The sequence below is a fragment of the Pleurodeles waltl genome, chromosome 7, assembly GCF_031143425.1.
Source record: "Pleurodeles waltl isolate 20211129_DDA chromosome 7, aPleWal1.hap1.20221129, whole genome shotgun sequence".
Taxonomy (NCBI): domain Eukaryota; kingdom Metazoa; phylum Chordata; class Amphibia; order Caudata; family Salamandridae; genus Pleurodeles; species Pleurodeles waltl.
Window position 1 is genome coordinate 1,347,101,995 of NC_090446.1, and position 23,276 is coordinate 1,347,125,270.

The 23,276-nt window shown below is 42.5% G+C and overlaps 1 protein-coding gene across 2 annotated transcripts in view; it reads right to left on the bottom strand.

The window, feature by feature from the left end:
* SYT5 (synaptotagmin 5) overlaps positions 1–23,276 on the bottom strand; it is a 413,979-nt gene that overhangs the window by 330,633 nt on the left and 60,070 nt on the right. Inside the window, exon 2 of one of the 2 annotated variants that reach the window (XM_069200754.1) lies at positions 9,544–9,623. The exons of the other annotated variant lie outside the window; for it this stretch is intronic. The gene's annotated coding sequence lies outside the window, so the exon portion shown is untranslated. The remainder of the gene's footprint in view (positions 1–9,543; positions 9,624–23,276) is intronic. 2 annotated transcript variants of the gene reach the window in all.

The window sequence follows — 23,276 nt, forward strand, 5'->3', positions numbered from 1 at the left end:
GAAATGCCACACTACTGAAACATTATAACCCTGACCTCAAGGATGATTGCGTAGTTGTCTGTGAATGTTGTCTTTTTCCTTTGTGTGGGTAGTGACAGAAATAAAACTCTTCTCTTGTTTCATAAAAGTGAGTATTAGGCTGGCTAATGATTTATTGCTGCTTTTGTGCATTTTGAGTAATGAGCTCTTGTTCACTAATCTGTATCCACATCTCCCCCCACAAGGGAGCCTTGCTCTGGTCATATCACACTATCCTGAGTATCAAGAGAAGACCAAGCACTTGGCCTAGTTACTCAGAATCCATAGTAGGTCTGGCCCCGGGACATCAAGAGGAGTAAAAGGCCTCCACCCTCCCAGTAGGGCCGAGTAACCCTTGGGTTCCCCTTTGCCCCCTGAAAGGGGTTCTGACATGAAGAAAACTCAAAAGCTAAAACATTTTCTATGTTGATCACAAATCTGAATAGCCAGATGTGGATATGGTAGATATATGTGCTGTAAATTTCCGAGGATGAATCACTTGAGAAACTCAAAGTATAAAGGGATGAGTGAAAAAGCTATTTGAGATTCAGTTTGGAATATAGCAGTTTCAAGATCAATTCTCTAGACTGGCTGATATCCACAGAAAAGGGTTGCTATCTAACAAACTCAACATAAAATGACCAATGGTATTGAGTTAACCACTCGCCACTGACATCTGTGAGCTGGCAGTCCTAAGTTCAAATTGTACCAAGAAGTCAAGGCTTCGATCGTTCTGAGGTCAGTAAATTGTGTGCTGTTAGATTTTTTAATAGAAGTGCCTGTTCTTTACAGCACTAAGAAATGGCAGAAGTGTGGCATGCAGGATTGTGTCAAACACAAGGTATGTTATGAAGGAAACTAATTTTAAAGCTAAACCTTAGCAAACAGAAAAGCTTTCACGTAGTACTAAAAATCTGAAGACTTGGAAATTAATTGAATCTTCTAGAAGAAAAGGGTACAAAGCTTGGGTTCCTGGGTTTAACGCTACAAGGCATCCATTTAAATCGAGTATTGCAAATCACAGCAGGTTAAAAGGGTGGTTAGAGAATAGTTAAACTAAGCTGGACTGGTTCAGGGCTCAGTGGATTAGGCAAAGACCTTTGAATTCAAACCTGTGTGTAACCAGGATCCAGCAGAGGGAATCCCTGGACTGGGAAACATGGTTAGATTTATTAAGACCTTTCACTAGCCATGTTCCATAGCCTCTGCAACTTGGAATTAACTAGAACTCGTCGGCCAAAGTAGAGTAAATTTCAGTAATCCCAGTATCATAGGACACATTGAAAGGTCGCCTGACAACACACCGGAGTTTGAGGGGGGAATCTACAGATTATGACAACGGAGACCAAGGAAAGGCATAGTACTATGATAGAGAGACCTGCCACCCAAACTTACAAGATCACTGATATTCGCCTGGTGTGTGTCCTTACCTTCATCTTAGTAGTAAGTTAACAAGAGTAATATAATATGTGGGTTTTGTAAAATCTGAAATAATACATTTCTCTTGATCTGAGAAAAAGTAAGGAGCTGTAGCACAAACTGCAGACCGATCAGAGATGGCTTTTTGAGAGCTGAATTAGTTCCCCAGCATTCACCTGTATCTCGTGTGTCCAGTCGGGTAATTTACAATATCTTTGCTTTGCTTTGATTCTAGATTTGTACTTCAGTTTGAGATCCTGATAGGCTACTGGGGTTTTCGTAGGAGAACTCATTAAGGCATGCAGGGAACTCAGTGCCCCAAAAATAATCCCTTCTCTTTTCACCTATACTAAGGTTAGTGTCATATTTGTTCCCATACTTATGTAATGATTGGTGTTGTAGAACAGGTGGCAAGAAATGTCTAAACTCTGCAGCTTTGTCCCATCAGTGGGTCAAAACAAGACATTCAACTAAGCAAGAGTAAAGATCAATTCTGAGATATAGGAAGCTGCTTTCCTCTCATTCTGGATAGTGGTTACAGCTGCCAACAGCTGGACTCTAACTCCAGATCTGGAAGACCGTGGCCATGGGCCATTATGACCGCTATAAGTGGGATCTCAGAAAGCACAAGGAGCACAGCCCTCTTCAGGACCTGCAGGAAAATACGCTGGAGATAAAACTGACTTAAACCTTGTTGAAGCAGATATGCTAATTAATAAAATTATTAATGATTTTTGTGTTGTTACTAATGAGAAAATGCATAGAGAAATTAATCGTAGAAATATAATGTGCATGTTTGAAAAATGTGCCCTCAGGGTATGGTCACCGTGTGTACTAAAACGACTGAAAATGTGCAAAATAATGAAAATATATGAGAAAAATGTAGTAATATTTCATAATTAGACGCATAACCTCTGTTTTGTAATTTTAAGCTAGCTGAACTAAAGGCCTAGTTCCACTGGGCCTCGCACACTCTGAACATGGAGATACCGGACGCCTTGCAAAGGACTGGAAATCGTGAACTGCAGCCTGGACCCGTTCGAAGTTCAAGTTACTTAGCTAGAATTTTCTGCAATGTGCCGGCGGACAGGAGATGATGAAGACAATTTGATACAGTTATGTGTAGAGCAGGCTAAATGTACTTTCCATGGACTTGAACAATAGAGGCACTGACTGGAGAGCCATATGCAACAATTTTGATACCTGAAGGGCCGGATGAAAAGGACATTGCATGGAGAACCAATCCGTTCCTTGTGTCTTGGAATTTATGATAATCAATAGATTCGGTAAACAAAAACTATAGGTTAAAGTCATAACTGCTGACTGACTGACCAATTAGGGGGATGGACTGGGGGACCTTAATAAAAAGTCACAACAAGGGACGAGGAATCAGAATTGCAGGGAGAAAATTGATGACATAAGGAGACGCTGTCCGAGGTGCTGATATGGGGTACATACTCTGTGAGCCTGATCCGTAGCTGACTGATTGATGACCTGAAGATGAAGGCTTACTTGTTGCTGATCCATCCTGGATAGGTAGCTATGAAAATGTGACTGACGATTTTTATGCCTTTTCTTCTACGTACCAACTGCGCTGTTTATAAAGAGTCTCACTTAGGTAGATTTTTCAAAATTAATGTTCTCTCTAAATTGTTTTCGCATGAAGACCCCCATGCTAATGCTAATCTTGGTTAGGATATGCTGTTAGGGGTGATGTTGATGGTGACAAATGACTGACGAACTGAATTACTCAATTACATTATTAATGCTGGTATTCATAACTTATGGTATTGCATTGTCGCATATGTCTTCTTTAAAAAAGAATGTCTTTTAACTAATTAATTAATAAAGAGCAGATTTGAATAAACTTGACCTAACAGATGATTTAGAATTGTAAGCAATAGGGAAATAAAAATTGTTAACTCTTATTCTGAGAAGTGGTTATTTTTTATTAGAATGGTTTAATTATGTGTTTTCATGTGTTTTCATAGAGTGTTTTCCTGATTATTGATGCTAGTTATTGATTCAATGGTCACTGCATGACTAGGATACTCCATGCGATTCAAAAGATTCATCAACCTATACGGTTCCCCTTGTATGTTTATTTACTAAGGACCAGGCGCGCTATCAGTTTTTGGTAGCAGCTTGATGGTTAGTTTCCTTGGGGAACTAGTTATGTGGTGATTATTAGTTATGGTAATAGTTTAAATTAGGATTAGTTGTTCATATTTTTATGAGGTTTGAATGTTGTTTTTCTGAAATGGCAATTGTAGCAAAGATGATGTCCCCTTAAGCCCAGAAATTACTTTTCCAGATCCTGGATCCTGCTAGTGGAGTTGGGTATGTTCTCGGCATATTTTGAGATAGCGTCAAAGTGGTAGGTTGCGCTTGCACAGGCATAAGCAAACTGCAGGTGAATTGTGATGTATGTGAGGTAAGTAGGGAGTCTGCGTACTCCAGTTGAGGATTAGTAGGAGTGTGCATACTCCGTAGTATGTGAGTATGAAAGTCGTTGAACTTCATATGTGTGGAGCATTGTGCAAAAACATTATCCACGTGGTTGTTGGTGATGTATGGACCCTGCGTGGTCTAAGACTCTGGAATATATTGACAAGTGTAGGAGACACTTGGGTATAAGTTGTAATCTGTCTGGCTTAGTAGGTTGATTGGGCGTGGTCAACAAACCGGTGTGAGTGATAAATTAGTAGAAGAAATTTCAACTGAGATTTGGTGAGTTCCATGTGCACCAGGACAGACACATTGATCAGCTGAGAGTAAAAGTTCGCAGGTCGAATTTTGCCTGCGAATGTGGGAGACTGAGAAGGAAGAATAGCTACATGAGCAAAAAGAGCCATTATTGAAAATCTGTAAGGTGTCTGAAGCAATTGTGTCCCTTCCTGTAGTAAACCAGCAGGTTTGTTTTAGTTATTGGTTTTTGGTAAGTGCTTGCAAATAATTTGCATTAGTTGTGTGAGTTGAGGAGGACGAGCTGCAAAATTCTGTCAGCCGTTGTGTGTGAGTGTGACATAAGGTTGTGCCGCACTGGGATAGGTTGGTTAGTGAGAAGAGACGCGAACGGATTGGCAGCTGTCCGTCAGAGGCAATTGGTTGAGTAAGCGGGTGAAGGGAATCTCGGGAGTAAAAGTAATTTCATTATTGAATTGAAGTAAACAGAACAGATAAAATGAAGTTTTTCTAGGCATTTAGCAGTGCGATGAAGGGTGATTCTTACATTAAGGCGTCAGTGGGGGAGCTGACCCCACCGGAAAATTCTCCGGCTTACATTGTGATGGAGGAGCGAGGTGTAGCACCGTGTTTGTGGTTGAAGCAGTGGTGTAAGCTAACCAAGAAGAGAGGGTCCTTAGCATTCCCGGAGCATGGGACGTTTAATTTGAGAATACTGGACCAATTGCGAATGGCATTATATGAGATTAAACCGTTACCTAGACCAGCACGGTTTGAGGCTTTAGAGGTATGGGAACTGGTGGCTAGACAGCAACAAGAAATGAAGTTCAAAAGAAGAATGAAGCAAGTAGAAAAATCTTTAGCTGAAGCTAGATGGGATTGGGAACAGAAGAGATGGAGAGCAGAGACACTACAGTGTGCTAAGTTGTTTCCTGCCACTACGGAGAAAGATGAGGCAGAGAAGGAGGATGGCGCTAAAGAGGATGAAAGTGCAGGGAAAAAGAAAAAGAGAAAGTCTTATGTTGATGATGAAGATTCTGATGTTGAGGATCTCATTACGCAGTTGTTAAGAGATCGACCTCCACCTTTAACGACCTATTCAGGGGATCCAGGCACTAGTGGCACTACCGCTGCTCCAGCACAAGTACAGGGAACTGAGGGAGCAGTCCAGGTCGATGGTGGACAAATACCAGGGGTAGTACAGAGTACACCTAATGCAGGAACTACTACTGTGGTTCAAGCGCAGATGCATCCACCTTCGGTACAGAGAATTTATCCAGAAGTACCAGTTCTTGAGACAGTTTCGAACATAATGGTGCCGAGGGAGCAAGTGCTTCCAAAGCCAATGCTAGTTCAGACAGAACCGACACAAATTTCTTGCCTTCAGCCCAGGGATTACCGAAGTTTACACCAATGACAGGAACACAGTCAGATATTACACCAGTCATGAACCAGGCAATGGGGGTAAAATTCCCACAGGGTGCAAGTGTTAGGGCAGCTCCAGATGCAATATCGCTACTAATTACTGTTGGTCCAGCGGTACCCTTATTTGCGCAAAAGAAATCAAATGCAGGCGAGCAGAATGAAATATCAGAGTCTTGTGAGGAGGGGAGTGGGTGATCCTGTGCAGATGATGTCGTCTGCAGGACAGACTTTCAATGGATCTAGACCTTTAATGGATCTTAGTCCACTTGTAGTGCTTCCAGATGCAGTGAATGGCCCGAATGCGAGTCAGAGTTTCAAACTTTTGACACCGCAAGCTTCAGGTGCAGTGGTGCAACAGTTCCCAGTGCCAAATGCGAGTAGCATTTCATTACAGGGATTGTCAGCTCAGCAGTTGAGTGAATGGTTAGATAGTCTAAACACTTCTCAAAATGCATCCAAAGGCGAAGATCAGATACACCGTGTAAGGCTGAATATAGAGGCAACTGAACCAGTTGAGGGAACAATGGGTGTGAACAGACTTGAATCTTACACTGAAGAAGAGCTGAGGTATTTGTGCCCAAAGATTACGAGGGAAGTGAGTAAAATACATCAGAAATTGGCAGAGCTAGCAGAAAAATATGACATTGAGATTGAGAAAACAAAGCATTTGAAACGCAGTTACAGATTAGACTTCGAGGCAAAGGATTTCGAACACATGAGATCAGCAGGAATTGAGGCACATTTGAGGGAATTGTTGCAGAGTGCTCAGATTTGGGAGCATTAGAGAAGTGGGAAGGTATATGGACAAAGAAAAAAGAGAAGCGGAAGCGGGATTCACAAGAAGGGTTTGAGGAAGTTCAAAGAGAAAGGGAATCAGTAAAGATGCTTCCGATGAGAGAGATTCCAGGAGGGCAGTTTGTTCATGTCCCAAGGCACAGGAGTGATATATTTTCATTTACAAATGATTACCCAAAATTGAGAGAGAAGCCGGTCGAGTGGTATCAGCAGACAGATAGATTTGTAAAACTTTCTAAATGTCTGTGGGAAGACTTGAACACACTATTGGAGATAGTCGTACCAGCTGACTTATGGGTTGAGTGTAAGAGCAGGGGACTGGCCAACAAGTGAACCAGAAAGGGATGAGGTTACGGATGCACCATCACCTGAGGTAATGAAAAATTATTATAAGGTGATCGAGTTCCTGAAGACAATAATTTCTCCCAAAAATATTGATTGGCAAAGGATTGACAGAACGGTCCAGGAGTCTAAAGAGTCAATACATACTTATTATGAAAGATTGTTAAAGGCATTCAAGGAGTACAGTGGCAAGGAAGCAATTGAGCCAAAAGACATGTTGCATTTTGTGTTCAGATTTGTCGAAGGGTTGAGACCAGAAGTAGGGCAGATGATTAAGAGTCATTTGATTTGCTGGCAGGCAAAACCGATTGATGAGGTACTGCAATATGCAAAATACTGTAGTGACGAGATTGAATTAAAACAGAAAAAGTTGAAGGAGAAAGCGATGGTGATGCAAATAAAGGCAGCTCAAACAGGAGTGCAGAGAGCTATGGTACCGCCTATGCCGCCGCAGCAGAGAGCTGTTATGTTTCAGCCTCAAGTGAGAGGTAGAAGATGTGGAGTTGACATGATGCGTAGTCCGGAGTTAGGGACTGTAGTTGTTCAGAATGACATGCAGGGGATGAAAAAGATGTAGCTGTGTCATTTATGCGGAAACGTGGGACACTGAAAGTGGGAGTGTCCGTTGATGGTGCAGGATGGTGTTGTTCAGCAAGGTGATGTCAGTACATTTCAAACTGTGAAAGTCCCAAGAATGAAAGGATTTATTCCTAACGTTCAGAATCGAGGACAGAATTTCTAACCGGTACAGTAAATGCAGGTGCCACGCGCACAATTAACCCAATTGCAACCAATACAGCAGCAGGTTCCCATGGTATCTAGACAGCAAATGCAAATACCTCAAGCCCCGATGGAGCAGCAACAGGTGATGCTTGCTCAGCAGGTCACAGGTCAGAGACAAGACTAGTAATAACACAGTGCACCAATTTCCATTTTATAGTGAGGATGAAATAAACGAAGAATGGATGAGTGATAGTTCGGATGAAGGAGCTTGTATGCTTGCAGCTTCTCTAGAAGTAGATCAGAGAGGACCTTTTGTGAAGGGAAAAGTAATGGGATACAAGGTCTCATTCTTAGTGGATACAGGAGCTACAGGATCTACAGTGAGAAGTATAGAAGTCCCGAATTTATCTCTTTCAGGCAGGACAGTTCAAGTTGTGGGAGTGGAAAATAGACAGTTGACAAACCCAATCACAGAACCAGTGCAGAACAGCACATTAAGTGTAATAGAGCACACTGACCCACTCTATGTCCTGCACACCCAGTTAAAGGTTGTCTGTAGCACAGACCTGAATAATGCGTCCTATACATAACATGAGCCCTAATGGCAAGAACAGGGATGGATACAAGGCAGTGAAGACCTGGCAGATTAGAGTGTAAGACCTGCACATCAGTTGGAAGTATTGATTTGATTTGGTGCAGGAAGTTATTGTGCCCGAAGGTTGTGTTGGCATCAGATTGATGAAGCCATCCCCATTCTTAGCATCCTTCTTTAACATGTATTCCACCTGGGTGGTCAAGTTCGACTTTCTTTGGTTGAGTTTTTTGATTCATTGGATAGACAAGAATAGGTGTTTAGGGGTGTGCTTTTGGTTACTGAATGCAGCACAAGATTTCCTTTCGACAGAAAAATATAGAGCTGCCTTTTGAAAGGGTATTCTTGAGGCACTAGACCCAAAAGTATATTTTCTGGGTTCTCATAAGCCATGGTATTCTGTAGCCATCATGATTTTGGGGAAGATTTATATAGATAATGCTAAGTTTGTGTTGCTATGTGCATCTTTAAACAAAGAACATGGCTCTGTGAGGAATGTCTTGAGTCCCAGAGGTTTTAGATGTGGTAGAAGAAGTTAAGTTATTTATATTTCTTAACCACCAGGTACAAAAAGCCTGTTGATACTGTCAATGTAACACAACTAAAACTGCACAAAAGACTAAAACCACCAAAGAGGAACAAGGAAACATAACCAATCTAAGCCTACCGAGTAATCAGCTATGTATAAAGAGGTATCCTGAATGCGAGCAGGCAGATTTCAGTAAGCAGACCCTGGAGAACGCCGTTCTGCCGGTTGGCTGCCGATATGGCGTTAAGGCCATAGGTGCCGACTCTGTAACTAGGGAATCAAGTTCAAGTTGGCGTATGCTCAACATCATGTGATTCTGGGCAAACCACTAAGGGCCTGATTTAGAGTTTGGTGGATGGGTTACTCCGTCACAAATATTATGATTTCCATAGAATATTATGGAATCGTAAAACAGCAGACGGGATATCCGTCACGTTTGGGACGGAGTAACCCCCTCCGCCAAACTCTGAATTAGGCCCTTAATCTCCCTGTGCCTAAAATGAAAAACAATGAATGTGTCCTTGTGTAATATAACTGGTGCACGTGTAAAGTGCGCCAATACCTTCGAGTCGAGTTTCTGATATATAAAACTGCAAAAAAATTATTTAAAAAATACATAGAAATCCTGGTGAGGGTATGTTACGTTTATCAATATGGGCGAACAGAGTAATGCTTGGTGGGCTGAGTGAAAACCACATGCTGGTCTATCTGTTATAATTTAGAAGGTCAGGGCAATATGGTAAACAAACCTGCGGATAGTAGCCATGGCCTTAAAAACTGCTCTGCTTTGGACCGAATTGATGCAAGGAACATAGGATTCGTGAAACATGGACAACTTTTTCACCGAGTTATGCACCAACTTAATCCAAAACAGGGGCATCCTAGACCCGAATAGCACTGGATTTGTTTGATATTTTCCGGACAATCACTTATGTGAATACCCTTTTACTTAAATTTAGGCATATAGCTAACAAGTTAGGGAAAAGATTTGTTAATTATATTTGGACATGCCTACCTTAGTTGTGGTAGTATATTCCCAGAAGAGAATTATACCCAGATGCCATTCTTTGGAAACCTTCAAATTACTGTAAACATCTACGAATAAAGCATAGGAGATTCAACATCTGTCAGAAAGATATTTGTAACATCCATTAAAGCAATCTTCCTTCAGCATTTTGGAAGGGTTTGCACTTAGTTTGAGAAATAATAAAAAACAGTTTGGAAAAGAATTGTGAATATCATGAAACTCTAGCATGGATGTGGCCCTGATGGGCCGTTTGGCCACCACATTCCAAAATATGCTTATTTATCCTGAGGTTAAACCTTAGCAACTAAATAACACCCAAGCAATTCAAGTGCCTTACTTGCCTACTTGCCACTTCCACTCTTAGCATCTTAATCAGCCCCTTTTCTTCTGAACTACAGACTCCCAGGACCAACAAGAACTTCATAGAACAGATCTTAGACCACATCACCTCTGCCTCCATCTAGCACTCCCACCCAACATTCATCAGAGACTTCAACCTCCCCATGCCATGAAGCAAATACTCAATATAGTGCTTAATTCTCTAGCCATTAATCAGCACCCCACCAAACCCACAGTTTACAAAGGCAACACCTTCAATCTCATCCTGTCCGCATCAACCTCAACCACCAGTACTGGATGGACTACTTCACAACACCATTGTCCATCATGTACACCACTCCACTGCATCTAGGTCAACCATAAAAATGCACATTCTGCTCCTTCAAAAACCTTCCCACGAATGTCCTCCAAGATCATCTCATCAATCTGTCAAAGATCAACTAAACCATTCTGGATGTCACCAGACACTGCCACATCTATAATTCAACACTGAAAATCATGTAGAACTCAATACCCCAAACCACATCAACCCAGAAAATTTAAAAATTGTCAACTAGTGGCCATGTGCAGACAGCCACATAAATGGAGATGGATCAACGACTATCACCCAGCTCAGGGCCACTCCATGCCATACACAGAGCCTTCATCACCTTAACAAAAGCAATCTTTTACAGAACCACCATCGGTGAAGCAAATCCATAGTCCATCAAACACTGTATTAGTCTGCACAAAGATCCTCACATCCCTCAGTCATTTGATGAGCACATTGCCATCAATCACTCCTTCATTCACAAGATCAACGAAGTCTCAGTATCAGTCAACAACACAAAGTCAACAACTAAACTACCTTCCATTGCCTACTGTTCCATCTTCTGGTAGACAGCTGCAACCTTTCCTCACACACTAAACTCGCCATCATCCTGAAGTCACTCAAGACCACCTCACAGAAAAACGACATCCTTTAATCACCCGTTATCATTTCTCTCCACAGAGAGACCCTCATACCCCTCCACAACATTGGCAATGGGCCCTTCAGCCTTCGAACTTTCCCAGATACCCACTCTAGAAAATTTGTCTTAAGATAGATTTTAAATAATGGTTGCCAGACATATGGGCTTACAGATAAAAGAATAAAATTCCAAATGAACCTCTCTATCTAAAATTGTTAGCTGCAGACTCTGCGTCTACGAGTCCTTCAACCACCTACTTTGGTGCTGCCCGGCACTTTTGCAAGCTTAAAGTAATCTGTTAAAACCTCTGTTCCACGGGTATGGAATTCCCACTTATAACGAGGCAATGAACTTGGTGCTCTCTATCACCGAACCCAAAGAGCTGGCCAAATTCAGTAAATATATCAGCCTCATACAAACTCATCTAAAATAGTCGAATAAGGCTTGACAAGCTCCTGGCAGGGAATGGATAATGTTGGAATTGGAATTGTTCTGGCTATCCTGCATTTGGTGGGGTTTGAGACTGCACTGGTTCAGCGGGGGTATTATGTAGGGTGACCAGACGTCCCAGATTTCCCGGGACAGTCCCAGTTTTTAGAGGACTGTCCCGGTGTCCCAACGCTTCTCTTAATTTTAGATAAATGTCCCGGTTTTTGGGACAAAGGTCAGGTTATTAAATAAATGTCCCGGTTTTTAGGACAAAGGTCAGATCATGTAGGGAAGCGTAAGTTAAAGGTATGCTCTCCTTTAATAGATGCCTACAAAGTATGAGATAGTTAAAGTAATTTATCTGTTACTTTCAGACAACACAGTCCCCTGTCTGCTCCCAGCAGAGAGACAGAGTGGGGAGCAGAGAGAGGGGGATGGGGGCGGGTTGCGGGTTCAGGGTTGGAGGTCAAGCTAATTTTATAGATGTAGTCTTGTAAATGTGTGTGTATGTATATATTAATATATATATATATCTATATATGTATATATACATATATAGATATATATATATATACACACACACACACATGTATAGACACACATTCACAAAGCTAAGCAAAAAAACAGGACAGGCCAGGTATAAAAGTGAGAGTAGTATTTAGTCCTTCTTTTATGTCTGACCTGTCCCGGTATTTGCTCCTCAAAATCTGGTCACCCTAGTATTATGTCTTTTTCGGGTGACCAGATAACATGTAGATCTCTGAACAGAGACGACTTAAAGCTCCCTGAATAAAAACAAAACGTGACGTCAGGCCGGTATCCTTGGGGCGGGTCGTGATTGGATTTTGAATTAGTATAGTACATTCACCTTTTGTTTCCGGAGTGTCACTAATCGTGTTGGACACTTTATTTGCACTTTTCCCCCGTGCCAGCATTTTATCAGCTACAAGTATTTCGTCCCAGTGTGTACAGTACTTGGATAATAATTAAGCACTTTATAATATTGTACGGTTGCAATATGTTGCTGCTATATTTTAGCTGATTACATAATTGTTTTTTTAGCATTGGAACAGGCACTATTGCTGGTTTTGCTGTATTTTAATGTGTACCCTTCTCTTGATCAAAATATTGTAAACGATTTTAACTAATCATACAATGCATTTATTGAATTGAATTGACAGTACTAATCCTCACACTGTTGAAAACGCTGACTGATGACCCAGACGACTAATCCATCACCCATTACAATTCATAGAAAAAACAATTTCAAGAAAGCAGTCTGCATCCCACTACAGAAACAGGTCAACAAGAACAGTCCTCTGTAGGACTACCAACTGGGCATCAGATCCACAGCAGCATGAAGACAGCTACTCTTCAAGTGGTTTATGCTGCCTTCTTCACCAGTGACAGAAACAAGCCATGTCTCCTGATACTGCTCGCCCTCTGCAGCCTTTCATACAGTTGGCCACTGAGTAATGAACCATATCCTGAAAACTGCAATGATTTACATCCTACTTTATCAACTATCAGTAGTTAGGATCCAGACACTCACAATCTCCTGCAGAATACCACAGGTATCATCTTCAATCGCAACATAGAAACTCTTGCATCCTTACTCAAAACAACAACATGAAGATCCATCAATACACCAACAACACTCAAAGTTCCTTAAACCCGTAAAATTCAGTAATTCCAAAAACTGCCTTGAGGTATTATAGAACTTGATGTGAAGTTATATGATGACCTAAAGCTCATCTTCAAAATATGGAATTCTCTTATTTAACAAAAGCTCCACAAATCGTAATAGCCACGTCTAACTATTGGACATTAACTTAGATGGCTTCACCCTTCTGCTGACAGGCAATGCAAGATAACTTAGATTCCACTGACATATACTTCAATTTTGAAGAATACCTCACTAAGAAAATCAAGACAGTTCATACCCAGCTCTCCCTCTTGAACCAGGCAGGATTGGCACTTCTTAGTTGGCAGTTAGGGTTGGCAATGGGTGGCTCTCTTCATGAAATCTAGGGCCAGATGCATCAAAGGGTTTTACCCATTTTGTGTCTATGGGAAAATGTGGTTGTACATATGGCCCCTAATTACTACACACTGCTAATGATTTAACCCTAACAGGGTTTATCTTTAAGGTGATATTGAGCATTTCACAACCAGCATTAACTATGCTTTGAACTTGAAATGTTGTAGTCTCTATGCCTTGCATTTGAATGTGAATTTCATAGCTACTTGATAAGGAACTGAAAGCCACAATGACTCTCACTGCTTGCACTTCTTTCATGAGTTACCAGCATGTGTCAATAAAGAAAGTGCCAACACGGCCTGTGAGTAGAGATGATACGGAAACCCAGTCTTCTGAAAACTGATAGGTACTAAGAGATCCTAAAAAAAGAGGGCATTTTTCCAGTGGTTACTCTTTTCTTCAGCAAAGTTTCCACTGACACTTTGGATGAGAAGTGTCAAATGGTTCAGGAATGCCAGATTCAGGTCAAATATTTTAGATCAGTACAGACTATGTACATGGTTTCCTTTAAAATTAATTGCATTGCACATGAACATTGGTATTAATGTGCCCCTCGCTGACCAAAGTTCCAAATTCCTGCTTAGACTGTTTGATGTTTTTTGTTAGACAGACCAGCCTTTAGCCATATAGTGGATCTACTGAAAGACATCTGGTAGATTCACGATTAATGTTTCAAGTATCCTCCATTGAAGGATTCGGTGCCATATACATTGTAAGAAAAGAAGTCCTGTAGCTTCCAGAATGTGTCGGGATGTGGACTTCAAACCAGGAATACATTTAAATTATACTAATTTTGGTGCATCCATAAAGCCAAAGAACGAAATCTTGTATAACCCCAACACCAGCAAAATATCCTGATAGGTAGTACCAGGCCAAGTGAAAATACTCACTTAGCAAAGCTGTCAAGTGGCCCCATGTCGTGTTTGGCACCTTCACCCGGACCTGACTTTTTAGCCAGTAACAGATGATTTCACACATGACTCAGATCCGCTTTAAAGCAACGCTGAAGTAAGAATTTTCCGAGGTGACAGTGCTTCTCTTGAGTGCTCCTTCTCCTTAGGCAAGAATCCAGTTTTTCATGCAATTTGTTGCAGTTTGGTGCTTTCTTGTATTTTCTTATGGTGGTGGTGCCGTAAGGCTGCTGTCCATGAAGGCATTAGAGTAGCACCAGCCCTAATTGACAGCTATATAATTGTATCAGTGACGTGGTCTATAACCTGTGTGAAACTGTAAATATAAAATAAGCCATCTATAAATGATGTCACAATAAGCTTTACAACCCAACCATAAACCATTTAACAAAGCAACATTCTGGAATCCTTATTGTTGATGATTGTTGATAATGCAAGAATTGGTAAAATGGCAAGATCCTTTCATTTCAGTAGATTGCCCCTTTGCAATCCTACTACTCGAATAATGTAAGCGAGTCATATGGAGGTCAAGATTTTCGTACGAGTCATGGTTGTCCCAGATTGAAGATGACTCTGCATAAGCTTCCTGAGGTGACTCTGTAAGTCAAAACGGGGCACTGTTTAGAGAAGACAATTTCCTTGTCTGACTCCCCCTGATTTTTCCTGCCAGTCCCTTCTTATTTTCCATTTGGTTATTTTGCCATTTCCCCTAATTGACTGCTTTTGCTTCATTCACCAAGGGCCGAAGCACCATCAAGGAGTATAACAATAGGAACTAACTTGTTTTGAACTGTTGTAGGACCTATATTTCTCAGACCCTAAACATTATAAAAAAGCACTATTGTTCCATTGTTTTTTGTGTATTAAACTCACTACTACACTATGTTGTTCACTCACTGCGTGATCACTGGAGCACGGAGCACTTGTTATTGAGTTCTGAATATATGTCTGAAAATTGGACAATTAACATTATTTCTTAATTGCCATCTGAGAACACTGACACGCATGTGGATTGGTTGCTTATACATTCATTAATGTTCATATTTAAAGTGAACACACCTAGGGAACCATTGTTCCTCCTGTGACTATGCCATTCATAAGACAAGTATGGTACTGTGCTGTCATCAGGGGTATGAGGGCTCTGCCATGTTACAAAAGGGCAAGTGTTTCTGGACCTGAAATTACCAGGTCTCAAAACAGTTGGCTCGTATTTACCTTCAGACAACGCTCTCCTGGGCAGGCCACAGTTTTCCCTCACCTCACCCCCTGCCCTCCACACTCTACCTTCTCGCTTCCCTGTTGCTGGCATTTACCATCTACCAGTAGTGTCGGCAAGCATCTGAGAATCTTTCCCCAGAATCGAGAAATACAACAGACAAAGACCAGTCAATTTCAGTTCCACATGGCTGTTCTTCATTCGGGCATAGGTACTGGAAGTAGGGGAGCAGGGGTCCTGCAGCCAGTGCTTAATTTGAGCCGGTTTCTGGTGCGGGTCACCAGCACTTTGAGGGCTGGCACTTAGTTTTCTGCTTCAGGCATTTACTGCGAGCAAAAGACACATATGGGAAAGGCGGAGGAAGAGAAAAACTGAAAAGCGTTGCAAAGGGAGAAAGTAGAAAGCTGCAAGAGTGAGATGAAGGGGTTGGGAGTGGCTTTGGGATTACACTGCCTCACTGTTCTGTGCTCGCACATTTAGTAGCAGCCGCCGCGTGTTTCACCGGAGAGCTTTGGGCACTGGCACATTTTTATTTACAAATTGAGCACTGGCTGCAGCACCTGCAAAATATCCAGACTGGAGTTCAGAGAGTGAATGAGCAATACACATGCCTCAAAATTGTGTTTATCTTGACACATTTGCTGTGTGTTTAAAGACAAATTACTGCTTACTCTTTTAAGATGGTGATTGGTGTTCACTTTTGTCCTTTTTCCTACAGAGTTAGAACATTATGTTAAATGAATTATCTGACAATCTTGTTGGGGTACAGGCAGTGTGAAATGAAAGGCTGTAGGATGTCAGTTTTCTTTCTGACACACAACAAAATGTAAATACCTGTAAATGAACTTCACAAATATTTTGAAATATATCAACAGCTAAGGAACCCACAAATGAAGCACATTTTTTGTAATTCTGAAGAGTGATGGAAACAAAGATTTTAAGAGGATCAAAATAAATCAAGACACTATACTTGGTAACGTGCAAATGATAAATATATGGTGAAACCCGATTTTCACATATTACCATTTGCACACTGTGGTTTGATCAGTAAAACTGCACGGCAATGCGAATACTGTGGTCATTTCAATTGAAAGTGTGCTGACTGTAAATTACAGTGCCCTACCACACCATATTTAGTAATATATCTGCAACAGTATGCTCCAAAATGCACCAGCAGCCATGCACCACATCCTTGTCACTCTCCTGCTGAATGGCCATGGCTCGTAAGCTTATTTGTGTGGTGCTTGGATTTTTCACTATCCCTGTGACTTTAGTGATGTAACAGCAGCATCCCTACTCTGAAAAGTGTCCAGCACCACTGATTCAGGGGACAAAAAATTGTGATGTCTGGATTTGGGTTGGGGGAGCAGCTGGATTTGGAGATTTTGGGCCCCCACTATCTACCCCTGGAAATCTTACTGGGGGTTGGTGGGGAAGTTTCTACTTTGTCTGGAACACTGAAAACCCTGGCGTCCTTCCGCGAGACAGGTGAATGCACACTTCGCTTTTCAATTGTCATACAATGACATTAGGGCCCACTCTTGTTTGAAACTGCAAATATTGTTCCTCGCTTATCAAATCTAACAAAACAATGACGCTCAGGAATGCTTTCCGTCTTCGGCTTTCGTTTTCCTTTATTTGTTGCCTTGTGGGTTCATTAATTTGCTTGCCAGCTGCAGGGTGAAAGGGCCTGATCATGCATAAAATTACCGACATTAACGAGCTTATTAAAGGCTCGCAGGCGTGTCCCGAAGGCGCCAGATTTCCGAGGTGGAAAGTTCTCAGGCCTCGCGCCAGGCAGGGAGGGGTAACTATGTGCTCAGGGGTTGATGGGGCCTGTGCACACACTCCTCTGCGCGTCATCAGTGGGCAGGTGTACTTCAGTGGAGGTTCACTCATTGCACTGCTTCCTCAAATCTTTGAAATGAGTCTCACTGGTTTCCACTTCACGTTCATCTGCTTCTAGTACGCAGTATCCACTCCCCTTTGCCATTAGTGAACAGTACCCCCCCCCCCATCTGCTGTTAATATAAATAATCACCCCTATTTGCCAGTAGTGGGCAGTAACCACCCCTATTTCCCAGTATTAGCAATTCTTACACTATCTAGCAGGATCGTGCAATTATTACCACTCTCGACAAAGCATGTCCTTTAATTGCCTCTATCTACGCGTGTCTTACAGTCTTAATTTCTATTTGCCAGTAGTGTTCCGTAATCGACACCATCTGCGGGTGGAGTTCAGTAATCGTCCTTATGTACCAGTAATGAACACAAACCACCTCTGTTTACCGGTAGTGTACAGTAATCACCCCAAGCTGCCAGTAATGCACAGTAATCGTCCCTTTCTGCCAGAATTATGCAGTAACATCTCTATTTGACAGCAGTGTACAGCAGTCCCTTCGAGCTGTCAGTAATGCACGGTAATCATCCCTATCCGCCTCTGTTTACCAATACTGTGCATGAATCATCCTACGTTTCAATACACATAAGCATCAAAGATTTTGTAAGATGCAAACAAGCCCAGAGTATGGTACCTGTGCGCTGTGCCCATCTAGGTGCTGGTGACGGGCAGAAGAAGATTGCGTTAAATTGCCTTAAATCAAGCTAGAAGAGAGCTCGGCTCGCCTAAGGTTACAAGGAAAACATCCCAGAGAGCTGGTAAGGAAAAAGGACACGAAGGTCCACCAGTCATGTACAATATCACTCCATGTCTGTAAGTATTGTGCGGTGATCACCCCATCAGCAGGACAGGACAATAGTCACTTCTGGGTACCAGCCAGTGCTTAATTTGTGCTTGTTATTTCCGGTGCTGAGCACCAGCACTTATTTTTGAGGGCCGGCGCTTATTCTTCTGCCTCAAGCAATTGCTGCGAGCAAAAGACACATATGGGAAAGACGGAGGAAGAGAAAAACGAAAAAGCTTTCACAAAGGGAGAAAGCAGAAAGCTGCAAGAGTGAGCTGAAGGGGCAGGGAGTGACTTTACATGGATTGAAGAGGCCCGAGATGGCTTCAGGATAACGCTGCCTCAGTATTCCGTGTTCACACATTTAATTGCAGCAGCCGCGTGTTTCAGAGGAGGGTTTTGGGCACCAGCACCTTTTTATTTACAAATTAAGCACTGGTACCAGCACATGGTATAGTCCAGTATGGTAAATAATCACCCTATCTGGAAGTAAAGTAGGATTATCACCAGCAGTTTAGTCTAATCACTATATATGTTAGTGCTTCACAATAATCACCCATCTCCTGGTAGCATATACCATATGCCTTCTAGAAGTATTGGGCAAAGACAAACGTTTGGCAGGTCATTGCCAGCCTCTGCTCAAACCGCCTTGCTTTGCCGTTTTTCATAAACGTAAACATGAAAGATTTGTGAGGGGCTGAAGGAAAGCGCACAAGTTGAATTTCTCAGTGATAGATCACTTGGTTCTCAGATATTGTCTTCAAACTTAATGTTTATTGATAATATCAGTAGTTGATCATTGTACATTTCCAAACCACTTGAATTTCTTCTGTGATTTTTAATATAAATGTAGTTCTTTCATGGATTTGATTCTCTAGTGACATTAACTATCGCTGTCATTTCTCCAAAGTAGTAATAGAACAGCCCTTTTATGCAAGTGTGCTCAATATTTGGCGCCACTGTAGGGAGGATATCAAAGTGCCAGTGTAAGACAATGAATTTTCAATGTTCTATGAGCCGCTTTAGTTATTGTCCTAAGACGGCCGGCAAAACACACATGCGCACTTAGTGCACTCCACTCCCCTCCTTCCCACCTCCTATGGCCCAGCCCCACCCTGCCCTGAACACACTGCTGGCTGAGCCAGCAGATGAAAGATAAAACAATAATTAATAATCCTTTTATCTTTCATCTGCTGGCTTAGCCCTTAGCTCCTTCGCCCTTATGAAGGAGCCACCACTGTAAAGGGGTAAGATCGAGCTCAGATATTTCCCTAAAATGCTGGTTTCATTTTCTCTTGAGTATGTGCTTAACCAAGATAGCACTGCCATTTTAAAGCAGAAATCTCCACAACACTGTCATTGCGAAACGTAGGGAGTGCTTGGCTCGTAGCTCCTACTAACAACCTTGGGTAGTTAAAGAACTCTTGCCCATCAGAATGCATGCTATTAAACACTTAGGCGGTCATTATGAACACGGTGGAAATAACCGCCGTGTTCATGCTGGCGGTCAAAACACTGACCGCCAGCGACCCCGGAACCCCGCCGGCCACATTATGAACTTTTCTGTGAGCCGGCGGGCGGAAACCTTGTTTCCGCCCGCCGGCTCACAGAAAGGCTCGGCCGGGACATTGATGGCGGCTCCACATGGAGCTGCCGTCAATGCCTCTGTGTGGCAGGTGCAGTTGCACCCGTCATGCAGATCACTGCCCGAAAATCGGGCAGTGACCTGCGTGACGAGGCTCTGCACCGGGGCCCCCTGCACTGCCCATGCTGGTTGCAAGGTGCATGGGCAGTGCAGGGGCCCCCAGGGCACCCACTCTGCCAGCCTTTTCCTGGCGGATGGTGTTTCATCCCGCCGCCAGGCTGCCTGACGGCGGGAGCCTGGCAGTATGTGACGGGTGCCACTGGCGGCGATCACCATGTTTATTTTATGGCGGTTCGGCCGAACCGCCATGTTCATAATGAGGGCCTTAGTCTGCTTTGACAGTTGTTCCTCTATAAGAAATTATAAGAAATTTAGGGCCTTATTATGTGTTTGGCGGTCCTGGGACTGCCATGGTAGAGGCTGCAACTATGACTACAACGGGCGGTCGGACTGCCGGATTATGAGCTTGGTGGTTGGACTGCCAGAAGACCGCCAGTGGACCACAGGCACCGCTATAGTCAGTGCGGCAGGGACCGCGACGGTCCTGACTGCTGTTGCCAATGCTGGAGATCTCAGCATTGGTACTGCCATATCCACTACGGCCTGCAGGACCACCAAGATTTCAATGGCGATCCCACTGCTATGGAAAGCTTAGCAGTCAGGCAGATAAGGGGTCCAAAATGTGAGCCTCTGAGGGTATGGCCCCATGGAGGGTGAAGCTGGTGCCATTGTGGATCCTCCCAAAAAGTTGGGGCTCTGGGACGCACTGTGTACTGTGCATGATGTGGTGCATGGGCACAGTCTGCCCGTCATGATGACAGGTAGGGATGCATGGCCGGCAGTAGCTCCATAATACTGCCACTTGCTTCCCCAAGCCAGTCACGCCAGCCCGTGGGGAACTAGTAATCCAGCGGTCTTGGGACCGTCGACCTGGGACTGTTCGAAAGACTGCCATCATTGCTGTCTGGCGGTCTGACTGCCAAACTCGTAATGAGGCCCTAAGTCTTTAAATATGTTCTTAATGTTCTTTGCAGCACTGAGCTAAGACATGGTTAATGATTAACTGTGAACCTGTCCTTTCTCATCTTATCCCATAGAACTATGCTTATTACGCTCACCAAATAGGGCCGTGACACAATGAATTAATCATTATTCTGAAACATGTTTTAAAAGCATTTACTAGGCAACATGCTCAACAAATAGGGTGGCTAGGCAGTTGTTAAACTATTTTATAGTACATCCTTTAAAAACAGGAATCACAGAGCATGAATAGTTGGAAACAATGTACATTAAAATCACAATGTCCAAGTCCAACAATTGTAATATTCTACTGGTCAACCAGCCTCCTCCTAAGGACACCTCAATAGCATAACTGGCAAAATTAACAGGCACGGTATCAACACTGATTGTTAATGCCCTCATATAATAGTTATAGGGCATTTATAATTTCACTTTGATAAGCCCACTGTGTCAACAGCAAATCCATTTTTAGGAATGTTTGCTATGTTTGGCATGACAATAACTGACACATCTGAATAATTTTAGACATTATCGAGTCAATTACTACTTTGTATTCCATGGGAAAACCTATTCCATTCCCTTGGTCAGACCATCTTGTCGGTCTTTTCATGTGGTTAACTGAGTTAATATCTACACGCCAGGAATCCAGCAAGGGTTACAAGATGTCATTAAACTGGGGAAATCTCTCTTTCGAAGCATTGATAGGAGCCAGTGTGCCTGTGATCACTCCTCCAAATGATATCTTAAGACCCTTATTTACCATTTGGAGGCTAAACCAAGCACTTGATGGTTACATTAGAAATCACAGCCCCGGGACTATGAACCTATGTCAAAAAGGATAAAGCCTGATTCTCTTTGAAGTTTATGTAGTTATGACAGAAACACTGCTGTTTAGAGCAGCATTGAAGACTAAGTACTTCCCCTATTCTTAAAACAAAGTGGCAACAATATAACCAAAAATACAGATCTGAAAATAACACTGCAAAGTTAGCATACTATACTCACAAAATCTTTTCAGCACATAATCAATACCTCACTAATAACTCCAAAAGAGTAGAAGTCTGCAGCTGTAACACCTCTTCTGAAGAAACCATTATTCGATCCAGATTTTCATGCATACTATCGACCTATCTCATGTACCTCTTTATCCAAGCTTTTAGAGGGAGCAATCTATGAGCAATTATTGGCCTTTGTAGAAGTCTGCAAGATACTCCATTCCATGAAGGCAGGTTTCTGCTGTAGCAGTTAAGTTGAACCGATAATCACCACCATACTAGGTATCAAATGTGTGAAGCATTTTAACTTGTGTAAATGCTGAAATTCAGCATTTACTGCTTTTAAAATGTCTTTTCCTTTGTAATAACTCCATGTTAGGAGTTGGGAAATGTTCTCCATTTCCCACAATTAGATTCCAAATGGATACAAAATCAGCATCTGGAAGACGTGTGTTGCAGGCATCCCTTTCAAGTACAGAATCTGTATCATGTGTACCAATGTTTTGTGACTAAAATCCAGTCACAAAAAAAGTAACTTATTTTAACCCCAAGTTTGGGTGGTAACCTAAATCGCAAAAGGGAAAAGGTCACTTTAGGACCCTTTCCCCTTTGTGAATTTTATAAAAATGCGGTTAGAGTTAGAAAGGTAAATTGGACTACCCCTCCCAATATATGCAGTTTCTCCAGTGTGTTTGGGATTGGAGTTATGATAATACTTTTTAAACTCCCTAATACATGCTCTTTTCTCAATGTGCATGGGGTTGAAGTTAGAATACTAAAGCAAAACACCTCACTATACACACTTTTCCACTCTGTATGGGATTGGAATTAAACTACGCATTACTACTTTTCCCAACATATGCACTTTTCCCATATGTTTGGGACTGGAGTTAGAATACTAAGGGCCTGATTACAAGTTTGGCGGTCCCGTGACTCGCGGAGCAGAGTGCCATATTATGAGTTTGGCAGCCAAGGAAACAGAAGACTGCCAGAGCACTGCCACTGCTGCCAGGTAGCACAGACCGCTGCGGTCTTCTGAAGGCATAAACAGGCCGGTGAAGACCATGTTTCCCCCGGACCTGTTACGAGGCTGCACACCGCCAATGTGACCGCTGTGGTCCAACCACCACGTTCCAGAAGGCAGAAAGGAGTAGTTCACAGGAAGACTTTCACCTGCAGACAGCAATACATGTCGGGAGCTGCCATGGAGCCATTCCTAAACGTGATGCAGCAGCTCCTGCTCGCCGAAATACAAGGGGTACAACACCCACGTGGACGACACCAACAGTAAGTACACACACCTACCTGTATTAATAACATGAATAACATTTTTTTACCGCTAACAAACACAATATGGGGGGACACCAATGCCAGCACCTACACCTATCTTTCCAGACACACACGCTTGCATACTGCAAATCAAACACACACACATTCACAACACACACACTTCAGCCAGAACACACACACATTTCATCCACCATGACTCTC